We start from the raw sequence: 7,196 nt of genomic DNA on the forward strand, positions 1-7,196 counted from the left end.
GAGGGAGCGGGCAGGAAGGAGGCAGGAGCTGTGGCTGCGAGGATTCTGGGTGTACCCCTGTCTGGGTGTACCCCCGTCTCCTGATGGTCCTCGTCTCAGCCCCTCCTGCGCTTTAGGAAGTAGTCATCAGACCCGTAAGGTCACCCTGAATGGGCTCACCGTCCCTGCTGGCAAATAGGATTTAAGTCAAAGTCTAGAAAACCCCCGCTGGGAAGTCGCCTCCCCCACCCCACTTGAGGCCACAGCAAACCTGAGGACGGCGCGGAAGGCCGGCGGTCAGAACACACAGCTGCCGGCGGAAACGCCCCGGCCTTTATCTGGACGCTCCATTCATCTCAGCACCCGCTGTTTTCAGAGGGGCCCTTGCTGGACCCAGCGCTGCGGCCAGGGCTGCGATGTTTGTTTTGGAGGCGGAGGGGTGTGTGGAGGACGTGGGGCCTTCCTCCAGGTCTGTTCTCCCCTCACTGTCCAGCCGGCAGCTCATCCTGTTTGCTCTGCCCAGGATACCCGCCACCTCCCTCCACCTCGGCTCTTTGTTTCGGGCTCAGCTTTTAAGATTCAAAGTGTAGTAAGATGAAACTGCGGAAAGCAGCCCGGGCTGCCCAGTGCGACTGTTTGCAGCTCTCAGTGGGCCGAGCCTGCCGGGTCCGCTGTGTCCTGCCGCCAGCCTTCTCTCCGCTTCCTCCTGTCGCAGGCCAGCTGGGGCTCTGCCCCCTGGCCTCCGCCTCATGCTTTTGGGAGACCGGCACTGGCCCTGGCAGAGTGTCCTTAGCCGTGAGCCTCCTGGAGCTCCGACCCCAGGGCCACACACACCCTAGGCCCCGCACCTCCTGCCACTGCAGTCCCTGCCCCTCGCCCGCTGCTCTGTCGCTGACCCTGATGTCCAGCACATTGAGGGCAGCGCAGCTTGGGCCTCCTTAAGGGCAGCTACTTCCCAGCCCTGGAGTGAGGTTCACAGTGAAAGTGGGTGTTAGGCCGTGACCCAGCAGAGGTGTGTGACATGGGGACCAGCGGGGCGAGGCAGGCTTCACAGGCGGGCCTGACCCTGCGACGTGCCGGCCTCATGCGTGGACCGCGCTGTCCCCTCTTCCGCACAGACTGCTGACCGCAGCATGGCCAGTGTGTTTCCTGACCCCGTGGCCTGCAACTTGAGTCCCAAAGAACTGCTTAATAATCACCAGGTTGCAGGATGCTAATTCTGGGAAGACTTTGGAAGTTATCTCTCGGCAGCTCCCCCTTTCCTCCATCTGGTATGTGGAGGAATGTGAAGTGCAAGTGGGCGGAGACTTCCCAGCAGGGAAATGGCTCCCTGTGTTCCTGCTGCTGCCCCCCCCCCACCCCCGTCAGCCCTGTGGCCCAGCAGGGGCAGCCCTGCTCCCCAGAAGGTCACCACACCCCCTTCCCCCTCGCCTCTTAAGCTGTTTCCCCCTCCACGAGTTCATTTCCCTTCTTGGGGGCCACAGGCAGGCCACTGGCCTGCACCAAGTGCTGCGCCCTTCTGGGGAGGAGGGGGTGCAGGGGATGGTCAGGAACCCAAATACAGCACAGGTCGAGTGAGGAGCAGCTTTAGGCACATGGAGTTGTGGGAAAAAAACAGGTCAAGACATCCGTCTGCTGTAAGGGAATCCCTGTCTTAGTTCTTGACACCTGCACGGTCATGGATGATGCTGTCTCATCTCTACCATCTGTGGGGTCTCCTCCTAACAGAATCTTCCCTTTCAGGTTTCACTGTTTCTGTGAAGGGAATCACAGCCCCTAGCTGTGGGCAAACCCAATGTCAGCCTTCCGGGCCTCAGCGCACTTCACAGGCGCACTTCACAGGCATCGGAAGTCGGAAGTCGGAAGTCGGGGCCACCCAGAGAGGGCTGCTGGGGCCTGCTCACTCCTCTGGAGGCAGGAGGCGGGTCCATTGGCAGCTGGTGGTGTCTGGTGAGGGCTTTCTTCTGAAATTGCAGAGGGCAGTTAGCACCACCCCTTCTCCACAACAGGGAGGGGATAGGGCTGGGAGACGGGGAGCAAGCAGGCCCGCCTCCTTGACCCAGTCTAGCTCCATCCCCCCAAAGCCACATCTCCAAATGCCATCACACTGGGGGTCAGGCGTTGACTTAGAGATCACACAGTTCAGTCCTTAGCTCAGAGCTGAGACCTTGGTGAGGTTTAAACATTGACAGAAGTAGCGGAGGCCTCTTCTCTCTTGTCCTTCTTCAAGACAGGCCCTCCTGGTAATGTTTGTGTGGGTGGGTCCTGTTCACATTTTGCAACTCTTACCACATGTGTTAATACTAGCAGTCCATTTAGTTTCCTTTACACTCTTCTTTAGACTGCAAGGATGTGGAAGGTAGTTTACAGGTAAAATGTACCCAAGAGCAAAATGCTACCTTTTTTTTTTTTTTAAAGATTTATTTATGCATACAAGAGCTGGGGTATAGGCCAGAGAGATGTGGGGTATGAGAGGATTCACCAGGGACTGAGTGGGGAGCAGAACAGGCAGATTGACTGAAAACACTGCAGAGGGGAGCAGCGGGTGAGTCAGGAGAGGTCTGCTGCGCCCTGTGGGTTGCTTGCTCCCTGGCCTCAGCTGGGGATCAAACTCATGCTGCAGAGGTTAAGGATTGCTTCATTGTGCGGTGTTTAACCCCTTGCGGGCCACCAGGGAGGCCCGCAAAATGCTACCTTTGAAGTTATTTTTGAAAAGATTTTTTTGTAGACACTAGTCCTCATTAGTAGTTAATGAGTTTCTAAAGAGCTCAGCATTATTTACGAAACTTTAAATAATAAGGAAAATTCACTGAAAACAATATTTACTTTAGCACATAACCATTCGGGCTAAAGACAGGTCTTAAAACAACACTTACGTATTATTGCAATATGTTGAAATATTATTCCTCTCTAGAAGGATGGATGAACCCATTAACCATGAAAGGGTAAAGGAACCTTACAGGTGTTTATCTACAAAAAATGCTACAGAGACCCACTCAAATAGTCCACACAAAATAGTCATTCAAACCAAAGAAAGACAGAAAAGGACTTGAGATTATATTGTAGAATCATCTTAAAGCCTTTTGTTTGGATGCTATCGGTCTACCTTCAGTAATTAAAATCTTTGGAAAATTGCTAAACCGGGTCTCAGCTTTCTGGCTGCTGTGGCCAGATTGCTGGTGAAGAAAGGCTTTTTATGATTTTTCAGCTTTGCAGGATTAGAGGTGTGAGAATTGTTTCACAGTCCTGGGGCTTCCTCTATTTCTGAAGTGGCCTTGTACAAAGAGTTGGTGCTTGGTGTCCAGATGAAGTGCTGTGTTTCTTTATGGTTTCTTTGCTGGCCTGCTGTTCTCTGCAAACACACATGCATTTACTTGCCTTCTTCCATTCCAGTGTTTATCTGCTGAAGAGATCTTTTCCCTCCATGGCTTCCCCAACGACACCGAGATCACCAGCTCTGACTTCCCTGCCATCTGTCCAGCCGTCTTACAGCAGCTGAACTTCCACCCTTGCCAGGACCAACCCACATACAAAACAAAACCAAGCGTCTCAGAAGGTATGCTGGGAGCTTTTCCTCCCCTTTGTCTGAAAAACCTGTGGGCTCCTCTAAAAGGAGGCTGGCGTGCTTTCCTCCTTGATCTACGTTTAATCCCTTTCGGAAAAATAGTTCTATTCCGCAAGCATTTAGAAAAAGCATACTTAGAATTCAGGTAAGCCTCCTAAGTTTAGTTTTTCTATCTGTGGAGTCAAAAATACTCTTGCTACTGCTTCAAAACTTTATAAAACTCAGCTCTTGATTTTCAGCAATATTGTTTCAGGCTGTGCCTCATACATTCCACATGAACTATTTGGCACATAGTTAGTCTGTTGATTTCCATTACCTTGTGCTTGTCATGTTGTTACAAATTTTATTTAATAAATACAATATCAACTATTTTAAAATAAGGTACAGGTTTGTCTGTAATTGCCAGTAGAAAGATGAGAGAACTGATATGCTTCTAGATTAAATCTGAAGGGACTGAGTTAGCACTGCTTCCGTTTGTGTACATGGAAGAGCTGGGGACTGTTTTAAGTGCTGCCATAGAGACTGCATTTTCAAGGAATAGTTTACTGTAAAGAAATTCTTGAATATGAGACAGCAAGAACGTGTTTGTTGTGCAGTTTGTACACTTACTCATGTGGAAAACTTTCTTCAAGAGATGACCCGATTGGCTGGGGTCCGCCGGCCAGCAACGTGCATTTCCTTGGCTGACCTCGCCTAACCCTCATCGTTAACCTGTCCACATGGGTGTTTTTATTCTCTCTTTTAATATGTTTATTCACACAATGTATGTTTCTTGAGTGACACACCAAGCGCTGTCCCGTGCTCTGGGAATTCAGTGAGAACAGGAAGATCCCTGCCCTCTCTGGGCTTGCGATATCGATATCGTGGGGAGGAGAGAACAAACACTCACACGAGCAAGGAGCAGGCCTTCAGGGTGAGACACGCTGTGAAGAAAGTTAAGTGCTGTGATTTTCGGGGAGGGGCCAGCGGCCTTTCAGATGAGATGGCCTTTGAACAGTGGGGAAGGGGAGCCTGCTGAGATCTGGGCAGAATCTTCCCGGTGGAGGAAGAGCAGTGTCTGGAGGAAGAGCAGCGTCTGGGAAGGAGTGAGCATTTGTGGGGAGTAGCAGAGCCTGCTGTGAGGCGGAGGTGGAGAGGCCTGGAGGTGCCCGGCTCAGGTCCCAGTGTGAGGACAGGCGCTGTGGGACCACAAGAGGGGTCTGTGGATTTGTTGCCATTTGTGGTTGGATGGGGCTTATCTTCCAGGGCTTGGGGCTCATGATGATGGGGATTTGGACAAAGGTAGACGTGGACTGCCCCTCAGGCAGCCGCAGACACACATCCAGAGCACAGGGCAAGACTCAGGGCGAAGACCCAGGCCGGATCTGCCGGCCCATGGTGGCGTGTGAAGCTTCTGGTCTGAGTGAGATGGGCTGATATGAGTGTGGAGTCTGGTGATGCATCCCACACAGCACAGCATGCTTCTGCACACGTCCACTTTGCCGCTGCTGGCCCTCGGAGGGTGAGCATGTGATGGACATGGGGATGCCCGCAGGTCGGGGCAGGCTAAAATGCCATGCCAGGAGACGCCCCGTGGGTGCCGTGGACATCTGGGGTGGGTGTTTTGGATATAAGGTGGGAACGGGTCCCTGAGGTGACTTTGTGGGAATGGTCAGGGGTCTGCAGACGTTAAGGCCGTGGTCAGTGCAGCTGACCATTTCCTGTCAGCAGCAGCTCTTGTTCCTGCCCTCCCTGCCTGCCCGAGTGGGTGCCCAGCAGGGTTCCCGGCCCCTGATGGCTACAGCTGCAGTTTCAGCCTCACCTGGCTCTGTAAGCACTCGCCGGGTTGTTGGTTTGTCGGTTGCATGTCTTGCGCTGGAGAGGTGTGTGCACCTGTGTGGTGAGGGCTGGTGTCCTTGAGGGTGCTGAGCCCAGCCTTGGTCTGCCTTCCATCACTTCTGCTGGAGCAGTGCGGCCTGGGGCTGAAAAAGTGGGTCCTGAGCCAAAATGTGGGGGTGGGGGGGTGAACCCTGCTCTGGTCCTGGGGCTGCACGTGCTCCAGTTCCCATCGGTTCTGGAGGCCATGGCGGAAGAGCGTGTGCGCTCTATGCTCCCAGCGTGCTCCCAGGCCTGCAGCCGTGTGCCCCCAGGGCACCAAACATGCACCCACACACATGCCACATGCCTTCACATGTGTGCCCGCTCTCCAGGCACATGTGCATCTGGGTGCTCACACCTTCAGTGGCAACACTCACACACAACTGCTTGCTCATGTGCATAGGCCTGCACTCACACTGCGTGTCTAGGCACTCAGTGCATGCACATGTGGCATGCACTATTAGATGTGCTCACACGAGTGCCCATTACACACCCCACGGTTCTCACATGTGCAGTCCCTGTGCTCCTGCCTGTGACGTGAAGCAGGGTCTGCTGGGGTTGGGTGAATCAGGCCAGTCTCTTAGGGGCGCCTGGCATGCGGCGCTCAACCAGCGTCAGGTGTTTGGTGCCAGTGCCCCTGGGAATGTGACCAATATGCACGTGTCCTCTGGGCATTTGAGGAGTGGCAGTCAGAGGCCCCCTCCTCCACTCTGTCCTTCTGGCTCTGTGTAGGGCCCATGGCACAGCCACAGGTACCCACCCAGGCCAGTCTGCATCTCCCCTCACTGGACCCGACCTTCCTGACCCCACATGTGTTTCCCTTGCACTGTTCTGTTGTTTTTATTTATTTTTTAAAAGATTTATTTTTATTTATACAAGAACCGGGGTACAGGCCATGGTTGAGAGAGGGTGAGAGGATTCACCTGAGACAGAGCAGGGAGCAGAACAGGCAGACAGACCCAAAGCACTGCTGAACGGCGCAGCGGGCGAGACAGGAGAGGTCTGCTGCCCCATGTGGGATTCTCCCTGGCCGGCCTGCAGAGGCTATGGACAGCTTCCCAGCACTGCACTCAACCCGCTGCGCCACCAGGGAGGCCCCTTATTTTTTAAAAAAATTTAAAAATTTTTTATTTTTTTTAATGGTTTATTTATTTATGTATACAAGAGCTGGGGGGTACAGGCCAGAGGTGCAGGGGGCTAAGAGGATTCACCAGAGACAGAATGAGGAACAGAACAGGCAGATCAACCGAGGTACACTGCTGAGGGGAGCAGTGGGTGAGTCAGGGGAGGTCTGCTGCGCCATGTAGATTGCTCCCTGGCCGGCTGGGGATCAAACTCGTGCTGCAGAGGCTGGGGATTGCTTCATAGTGCTGTTCTTAACCCCTTGCACCACCAGGGAGGCTCCCGTTCTATTGTTTTTAAAGCAGTTCCTCTGGGACAATCAGGCCTCGGGATAAGCCATTAGCTGCGGTGCTCAGGACATGTGTGTTCATTCCTTCTCTGAAGCCCCTGTTGGGGCACAGAGGTGGGTGACACCCAGGCCTCTGGCCCCAGGGCCCCCACTGTGAGGCTGCGTCCCTGGTCGGGGCTGTGGGGGCTGTGCTGTGTGGGGCTCCTCCCCTTGGATCACCTACTCAGTGCTCGCTGCAAGGGGCCCAGCCCTTGTCCCAGGGGCCCTAGGGCGGGAGGGGGCCGAGGTGCTGCCCTGGAGCCGCCTGCAGTGGACTGATTATGACTGGCCCTGAGGTCACCTTGGGGCTACCCACTCCACCCTCCCCACCCCTGCGCCCATACC

Source organism: Talpa occidentalis, unplaced genomic scaffold, assembly GCF_014898055.3.
Source record: "Talpa occidentalis isolate TD23 unplaced genomic scaffold, MPIMG_talOcc4v2.1 talOcc4.13, whole genome shotgun sequence".
Lineage (NCBI taxonomy): Eukaryota > Metazoa > Chordata > Mammalia > Eulipotyphla > Talpidae > Talpa > Talpa occidentalis.